Raw genomic sequence first — 10,193 nt, 5'->3', positions numbered from 1 at the left:
CTCCTATGGTAACAACTCCTATGGCTATGGTAACACCTCCTATGGTAACACCTCCTATGGTAACACCACCTATGGCAACACCTCCTATGGCTATGGTAACACCTCCTATGGTAACACCTCCTATGGTAACACCTCCTCTGGTAACACCTCCTATGGCTATGGTAACACCTCCTATGGTAACACCTCCTATGGTAACAGCTCCTACGGTAACACCTCCTATGGCTATGGTAACACCTCCTATGGTAACACCTCCTATGGTAACACCTCCTATGGCTATGATAACACCTCCTATGGTAACACCTCCTATGGCTATGGTAACACCTCCTATGGTAACACCTCCTACGGCAACACCTCCTATGGCTATGGTAACACCTCCTATGGTAACACCTCCTATGGTAACACCTCCTATGGTAACACCACCTATGGTAACACCTCCTATGGTAACACCTCCTATGGTAACACCTCCTATGATAACACCTCCTATGGCAACACCTCCTATGGTAACACCTCCTATGGTAACACCACCTATGGTAACACCACCTATGGCTATGGTAACACCTCCTATGGTAACACCTCCTATGGCTATGGAAACACCTCCTATGATAACACCTCCTATGGCTATGGTAACACCTCCTATGGTAACACCTCCTATGGTAACACCTCCTATGGCAATGGTAACACCTCCTATGGTAACACCTCCTATGGTAACACCTCCTATGGTAACACCTCGTATGGCTATGGTAACACCTCCTATGGTAACACCTCCTATGGTAACACCTCCTATGGCTATGGTAACACCACCTATGGTAACACCTCCTACGGCAACACCTCTTATGGCTATGGTAACACCTCCTATGGTAACACCTCCTATGGTAACACCTCCTATGGTAACACCTCCTATGGTAACCCCTCCTATGGTAACAACTCCTTTGGCTATGGTAACACCTCCTATGGTAACACCTCCTATGGTAACACCACCTATGGCAACACCTCCTATGGCTATGGCAACACCTCCTATGGCTATGGTAACACCTCCTATGGCTATGGTAACACCTCCTATGGCTATGGTAACACCTCCAATGGTAACACATCCTATGGTAATGCCTCCTATGGTAACACCTCTATGGTAGCACCTCCTATGGCTATGGTAACACCTCCTATGGTAACACCTCCTATGGTAACACCTCCTATGGTAACACCTCCTATGGTAACACCTCCTACGGCTATGATAACACCTCCTATGGTAACAACTCCTATGGTAACACCTCCTATGGTAACATCTCCTATCGTAACACCTCATATGGCTATGGTAACACCTCCTATGGTAACACCTCATATGGCTATGGTAACACCTCCTATGGTAACACCTCCTATGGTAACACCTCCTGTGGTAACACCTCCTATGGCTATAGTAACACCTCCTATGGTAACACCTCATATGGTAACACCTCCTATGGCTATGGAAACACCTCCTATGGTAATACCTCCTATGGCTATGGTAACACCTCCTATGGTAACACATCCTATGGTAACACATCCTATGGTAACACATCCTATGGTAACACATTCTATGGTAACACCTCCTATGGTAACACCTCCTATGGTAACACCTCCTATGGTAACACCTCCTATGGCAATGGTAACACCTCCTATGGTAACACCTCCTATGGTAACACCTCCTATGGTAACACCTCCTATGGTAACACCTCGTATGGCTATGGTAACACCTCCTATGGTAACACCTCCTATGGTAACACCTCCTATGGCTATGGTAACACCAACTATGGTAACACCTCCTACGGCAACACCTCTTATGGCTATGGTAACACCTCCTATGGTAACACCTCCTATGGTAACACCTCCTATGGTAACACCTCCTATGGTAACACCTCCTATGGTAACAACTCCTTTGGCTATGGTAACACCTCCTATGGTAACACCTCCTATGATAACACCACCTATGGCAACACCTCCTATGGCTATGGCAACACCTCCTATGGTAACACCTCCTATGGTAACACCACCTATGGCAACACCTCCTATGGCTATGGTAACACCTCCTATGGCTATGGTAACACCTCCTATGGCTATGGTAACACCTCCAATGGTAACACATCCTATGGTAATGCCTCCTATGGTAACACCTCTATGGTAGCACCTCCTATGGCTATGGTAACACCTCCTATGGTAACACCTCCTATGGTAACACCTCCTATGGTAACACCTCCTATGGTAACACCTCCTACGGCTATGATAACACCTCCTATGGTAACAACTCCTATGGTAACACCTCCTATGGTAACATCTCCTATGGTAACACCTCATATGGCTATGGTAACACCTCCTATGGTAACACCTCATATGGCTATGGTAACACCTCCTATGGTAACACCTCCTATGGTAACACCTCCTGTGGTAACACCTCCTATGGCTATAGTAACACCTCCTATGGTAACACCTCATATGGTAACACCTCCTATGGCTATGGAAACACCTCCTATGGTAATACCTCCTATGGCTATGGTAACACCTCCTATGGTAACAGTTCCTATGGCTATGGTAACACCTCCTATGGTAACACCTCCTATGGTAATACCTCCTATGGTAACACCTCCTATGGTAACACCTCCTATGGTAACACCTCCTATAGTAACACCTCCTATAGTAACACCTCCTATAGTAACACCTCCTGTGGTAACACCTCCTATGGCTATGGTAACACCTCCTATGGTAACACCTCATATGGTAACACCTCCTATGGCTATGGAAACACCTCCTATGGTAACTTCTCCTATCGTAACACCTCCTATAGTAACACCTCCTATGGTAACACCTCCTATGGTAACCACCCTCCCTGTGGTAACAACCTCCTATGGCTATCGGTAACACCTCCTATGGTAACACCTCATATGGTAACACCTCCTATGGCTATGGAAACACCTATGGTAACACCTCCTATGGCTATGGTAACACCTCCTATGGTAACACCTCATATGGCTATGGTAACACCTCCTATGGTAACACCTCATATGGCTATGGTAACACCTCCTATTGTAACACCTCCTATGGTAACACCTCCTGTGGTAACACCTCCTGTGGTAACACCTCCTATGGCTATGGTAACACCTCCTATGGTAACACCTCCTGTGGTAACACCTCCTGTGGTAACACCTCCTATGGCTATGGTAACACCTCCTATGGTAACACCTCATATGGTAACACCTCCTATGGCTATGGAAACACCTCCTATGGTAATACCTCCTATGGCTATGGTAACACCTCCTATGGTAACAGTTCCTATGGCTATGGTAACACCTCCTATGGTAACACCTCCTATGGTAATACCTCCTATGGTAACACCTCCTATGGTAACACCTCCTATGGTAACACCTCCTATAGTAACACCTCCTATAGTAACACCTCCTATAGTAACACCTCCTGTGGTAACACCTCCTATGGCTATGGTAACACCTCCTATGGTAACACCTCATATGGTAACACCTCCTATGGCTATGGAAACACCTCCTATGGTAACTTCTCCTATCGTAACACCTCCTATAGTAACACCTCCTATGGTAACACCTCCTATGGTAACACCTCCTATGGCTATGGTAACACCTCCTATGGTAACACCTCCTATGGTAACACCTCCTATGGTAACACCTCCTGTGGTAACACCTCCTATGGCTATGGTAACACCTCCTATGGTAACACCTCATATGGTAACACCTCCTATGGCTATGGAAACACCTATGGTAACACCTCCTATGGCTATGGTAACACCTCCTATGGTAACACCTCATATGGCTATGGTAACACCTCCTATGGTAACACCTCATATGGCTATGGTAACACCTCCTATTGTAACACCTCCTATGGTAACACCTCCTGTGGTAACACCTCCTGTGGTAACACCTCCTATGGCTATGGTAACACCTCCTATGGTAACACCTCCTGTGGTAACACCTCCTGTGGTAACACCTCCTATGGCTATGGTAACACCTCCTATGGTAACACCTCACATGGTAACACCTCATATGGCTATGGAAACACCTCCTATGGTAACACCTCCTATGGCTATGGTAACACCTCCTATGGTAACACCTCCTATGGCTATGGTAACACCTCCTATGGTAACACATCCTATGGTAACACCTCCTATGGTAACAGCTCCTATGGCTATGGTAACACCTCCTATGTTACCAACTCCTATGGTAACACCTCCTATGGTAACACCTCCTATGGCTATGGTAACACCTCCTATGGTAACAATTCCTATGGTAACACCTCCTATGGTAACACCTCCTATGGTAACACCTCATATGGCTATGGTAACACCTCCTATGGTAACACCTCCTATGGTAACACCTCCTGTGGTAACACCTCCTGTGGCTATGGTAACACCTCATATGGTAACACCTCCTATGGTAACACCTCCTATGGTAACACCTCCTATGGCTATGGTAACACCTCCTATGGTAACACCTCATATGGCTATGGTAACACCTCATATGGCTATGGTAACACCTCCTATGGTAACACCTGCTACGGTAACACCTCCTGTGGTAACACCTCCTATGGCTATGGTAACACCTCCTATGGTAACACCTCATATGGTAACACCTCCTATGGCTATGGAAACACCTCCTATGGTAACACCTCCTATGGTTATGGTAACACCTCCTATGGTAACACCTCATATGGCTATGGTAACACCTCCTATGGTAACACCTCCTATGGTAACACCTCCTATGGTAACACCTCCTATGGTAACACCTCCTATGGCTATGGTAACACCTCCTATGGTAACACCTCATATGGTAACACCTCCTATGGCTATGGAAACACCTCCTATGGTCACACCTCCTATGGCTATGGTAACACCTCCTATGGTAACACCTCCTATGGCTATGGTAACACCTCCTATGTTAACAACTCCTATGGTAACACCTCCTATGGTAACACCTCTTATGGTAACACCTCCTATGGTAACACCTCCTATGAATACCCTCTTCATAATGCATTATATGTGCATTCATCTGCATAATACGCAATGCAAAATAACCTATTAGCTGCTATGTCATGCATCATAATAATGCATTTAGCAGATGTATTTATCATTCATTATGTATTGTGTCTTCTTTGTGTTGTCTTTCTCTTCATATTGTGGTGGTAGTGTGTGTTCCTTGATGCGCTCTGGGTCTCTCTGGATACTGGAGACAGACCACCACGCAACTCACTGTGGACAAAGAGAGATGGTTTAACCAAAAACACTATTAATTTACACCCACAGCACATCACACGCGCACAAAGTCAAACGTTTGACAACTTACCCTTTTAGCGTGGCACTGCATTGTGCAACCTGGGAGGAGTCATCTAGAAATTGAACAAAATAGGAAAATATATTATATTCTCCTACAGTTCTGAAGGTGACTTGATTGAATAAAGTATGAATATAATAATGTGTCAGAGGAAACCTTTTCCTCACAGCATGTAAAGAAAGTGGAAGAGTTATGTTTTTACCGTTGTTCTGAGTGTTGTTCTGAGTGATGTTGATGTTACCTCCTACTTCCTTATTGCTGATCACTGGGGCACATAGACTGCTTCCACCCTCAGCTGTGAGGGAAGACTGGGGATTGTAGGCTGGGAAGACTGGGGATTGTCGGTCTGGGGGGACTGGGGATTGTAGACTGGGGAGACTGGGGATTGTAGGCTGGGGAGACTGGGGATTGTAGGCTGGGGAGACTGGGGATTGTAGGCTGGGGATTGTAGGCTGGGGAGACTGGGGATTGTAGGCCAGGAAGACTAGGAGAGACAATGAGAGATAGAGGTAACACTGGCCTCTATGTCCTCAACCTGGTACTACAACACAAGGCAAAACTGACTTGAACCATTTCAGGGAAATTGGTCTCACCTTTGTTGAAAGAGCGTTTCTCCACTGTTGCCCTCTGCTTTCCTCCCTTCAGTGTACTCCTTTTTTATTCCCAAAGACAAACTTCTCTTTTTGGAGAAACTGGTAATGTCCCTCTCCTCTCTCCTCCCTTTGGAGCAATTGATCCCCATCTCTTTCTCTCAAGTCTCAATCTACGGAACATGAGTGAACTCATGAAAACATATTTTTGTATTCTTCAGAAGTCCAAATGTCTAAAACGCCAAATGTGTACTGAACCTTACCAAATTAAAGACAATTGCTGTTACCTAGAAAACAGTTACAAATATATTTTACTATTTTATGTATTTCAAATCCATTCGAGTTTGATAAATTGTCAAGAACACTTGACTTTCTGTTCCACCACATCAGTAGCACCTAAATATTTGGTTCAAGAAAGATTTATTTCAGAAGTTAATCCAAAACAAACATAATATATTGTAATTATTGAAAGAAGATCCTTATCTTTCTGGTAATAGACATTTACTGCGGCGTCACAGTCATGTCGTCCGAGTTTGGCTGGTGTAGGTTGTTATTGTAAATTAGAATTTGTTCTTAACTGACTTGCCTAGTTAAATAAAGGTTCAATAAAAATAAATGTTATTGTGTGAGAGAGAGAGAGAGAGAGAGAGAGAGAGAGAGAGAGAGAGAGAGAGAGAGAGAGAGAGAGAGAAGAGAGAGAGAGAGAGAGAGAGAGAGAGAGAGAGAGAGAGAGAGAGAGAGACAGAGAGAGAGACAGACAGACAGACAGACAGACAGACAGACAGACAGACAGACAGACAGACAGACAGACAGACAGACAGACAGACAGACAGACAGACAGACAGACAGACAGTGAATGAAAATGAAACAGAATGAAAGAGAATGAGAACCACTATCCTAGAGTGAGAATGAAAAGGAAAGAGAACCCTCCCATCCTGCCAGATGTTTATCTTAGTCTCAGAGCACAGTAGGACTGTAAGCAAACAATCTCTACAAAGGCCCCAACAGTACAGAGTTCCAGATGGCTCATTGTTTGGCTAGTGCACTTTTTATATTCTATTTGATGTATTTTAAGTGTGCAGATATTAGTTATCTGGGTAGAAAATACTGTTCCTTTTCCAACATTCACTGTTTTTCTAAGTATACAAAACACATTTCCTCAGTATTCCCCTAACTGCTGATAAACAGGATGCTGCTTATTTCCTGTTCCAACAACACCTACTCTCCTCTCAACCCCAGACTGTCGCCATGCAATTTCTTTCCCCAAAAGCTCTCTTACATAGGCAGTATTCACATTTCCTCTACCTCAAGATCTAATTAACATTTCAATTCCTGATCAAATTATAGTTGTGTCACATTTTCCCACAGCACGCACTCGCTCACTAAAGTAAAAAAAACTGAACAAACACATCGCCTTCCCCATGGCTCAGTTGGTAGAGCATGGTGTTTACAACGCCAGCATGGTGTGTTATACATACTGGCCTTCCCCATGGCTCAGTTGGTAGAGCATGGTGTTTACAACACCAGCATGGTGTGTTATATATACTGGCCCTTCCCCGTGGCTCAGTTGGTAGAGCATGGTGTTTGCAACGCCAGCATGGTGTGTTATACATACTGGTCTTCCCCGTGGCTCAGTTGGTAGAGCATGGTGTTTACAACGCCAGCATGGTGTGTTATACATACTGGCCTTCCCCGTGGCTCAGTTGGTAGAGCATGGTGTTTACAACACCAGCATGGTGTGTTATACATACTGGCCTTCCCCGTGGCTCAGTTGGTAGAGCATGGTGTTTACAACACCAGCATGGTGTGTTATACATACTGGCCTTCCCCATGGCTCAGTTGGTAGAGCATGGTGTTTACAACGCCAGCATGGTGTGTTATACATACTGGCCTTCCCCGTGGCTCAGTTGGTAGAGCATGGTGTTTACAACACCAGCATGGTGTGTTATACATACTGGCCTTCCCCGTGGCTCAGTTGGTAGAGCATGGTGTTTACAACACCAGCATGGTGTGTTATACATACTGGCCTTCCCCGTGGCTCAGTTGGTAGAGCATGGTGTTTACAACGCCAGCATGGTGTGTTATACATACTGGCCTTCCCCGTGGCTCAGTTGGTAGAGCATGGTGTTTACAACGCCAGCATGGTGTGTTATACATACTGGCCCTTCCCCGTGGCTCAGTTGGTAGAGCATGGTGTTTACAACACCAGCATGGTGTGTTATACATACTGGCCCTTCCCCGTGGCTCAGTTGGTAGAGCATGGTGTTTACAACGCCAGCATGGTGTGTTATACATACTGGCCTTCCCCGTGGCTCAGTTGGTAGAGCATGGTGTTTACAACACCAGCATGGTGTGTTATACATACTGGTCTTCCCCGTGGCTCAGTTGGTAGAGCATGGTGTTTACAACGCCAGCATGGTGTGTTATACATACTGGTCTTCCCCGTGGCTCAGTTGGTAGAGCATGGTGTTTACAACGCCAGCATGGTGTGTTATACATACTGGCCTTCCCCGTGGCTCAGTTGGTAGAGCATGGTGTTTACAACGCCAGCATGGTGTGTTATACATACTGTCCTTCCCCGTGGCTCAGTTGGTAGAGCATGGTGTTTGCAACGCCAGCATGGTGTTTGCAACGCCAGGGTTGCGATTTTCAAGTGTCTGCCTCAGATGATGAAAATAACTACCAAGATGTCCTCGATCCAATTTTAATTTGTATTATTTATTATTTAACCTTTATTTAACTACGCAAGTCAGTTAAGAACAAAGTGTTATTTACAATGACAGCCTACCAAAAGGCAAAAGGCTCCTGTGGGGACGGGGGCCTGGGATTTAAAAAATAAAATAAATACAATATAAATATAGGACAAAACACACTTCACAAAAAGAGAGACAACACAACACTACATAAAGAGAGACCTAAGACAATAACATAGCAAGGCAGCAACACATGACAACACAACATGGAAACAAAAAGGGTTCTTCTATGGGGACAGCGGAAGAATCCTTTTAGGTTCTAGATAGCACCTTTTTTCCTGAGAGTAGACCTATATTGCCGTGGTTTTCTGTAAAAATAAATGCAACAGGCCCTCTGGTGAATCTAGCAAGACAGCGAATCATTGCATCACCGACTAAGTATGAATATAATGAACATTTATGACTTGCACCGTTATGCAATTATTAAGAGACTAGATACAAAGAGCTAATCCTGGCAACCAATGTTCTAGCATTCATTAATGGAGGCAAGCAGATCAGAGATGTCAAGGTGGCATCCAATAATATGCTACAGTATGTGTACTGTATAGTGTACATAACAACTACCAATAGACCTTCTAAATTATAAGCATTTGGTCAATCAAATAATTACTCTGTAAAATGAGGAATGCAGTTACTCTATTTAACTAATTGGATGAAAGAATTGACACTCAAACAATTACAGTGTACTGTACATTAAATACATTATACATTACAGAATTACACAGAGTATATGACTATCACCAATAGGCTTAAACAATGTGGTAACACATGTCTTCAGTTCAGAAAAGTCTCTAAGAGAAAACACAATGTGTGTCTGATACACATGAGCTTGGTAGCAAGTTCTCATAGGTTGAACAAATTCACTGTCCTTTTAACCAAATTCAAGCAGAAACTCACGCCCAACCTGAATTAAGACTTCTTTCCACTTTGATAGTTATAACAAAAGGCAGGAAAACAGCCAGATTCGAATCTAATCAACTCAATGTAAGTAACGTTAGCTAGCAATCTAAATCCAAAAACAGCTTAAATTATTTATTCCTATTTAACAATATTTTAGAAGGCTTACATCAGCCTGCCTAGTCAGCTAGCCAGACAGTTATGTTTAGCCAACGTTAGCTAGCTAGCTAATTGTTTTTGTAGCTTTCATTTTGTATGTAACGTTAGCTTGCACTTAAATGGAATCTCTTGAGGAGATGTTATTTTATCTTTCCAACCAGGCAAAGTACTATGAAGGCACCAATGATCTCGACAAGAAGCACAACATTCGTAGGGGTCAGAAATTCACTATTCAAGGAAGGCACCAGTTCGCTTCTATTACATGACTGGAAGGATTTAGCTATGAACAACCATTTTTCAAAAACCATTAACCCTCTAGGTAGTTGGTCATCTAGAAGTTGCTAGCTATACATTTGTCATCTTGAGGTATTTAGCTATAAGTTAACTCAGATCAATCAAATTGACAAGTCTAAGCATTTTTTTTAATTTAAACTTTATTTAAACTAGACAAGTCAGTGAACTAGGCAAGTCAG

General features: G+C 43.8%; 1 long non-coding RNA gene across 1 annotated transcript; it reads right to left on the bottom strand.

Moving 5' to 3' along the window:
• Positions 1–4,818: 4,818 nt before the first annotated feature.
• On the bottom strand, positions 4,819–5,885 carry LOC145876412 (uncharacterized). Its single transcript, XR_014391532.1, has 3 exons — positions 5,524–5,885; positions 5,334–5,376; positions 4,819–5,239 (listed from the first exon to the last, which is right to left on the bottom strand). It is a non-coding gene; the product is annotated as an uncharacterized LOC145876412 (long non-coding RNA).
• Positions 5,886–10,193: the final 4,308 nt, after the last annotated feature.

Source organism: Salmo salar, unplaced genomic scaffold (genome assembly GCF_965601325.2).
Source record: "Salmo salar unplaced genomic scaffold, fSalSal1 ptg000587l, whole genome shotgun sequence".
Lineage (NCBI taxonomy): Eukaryota > Metazoa > Chordata > Actinopteri > Salmoniformes > Salmonidae > Salmo > Salmo salar.
Note: the sequence above shows the minus strand (reverse complement) of the source record. Positions and strands in the feature narration are given on the sequence as shown.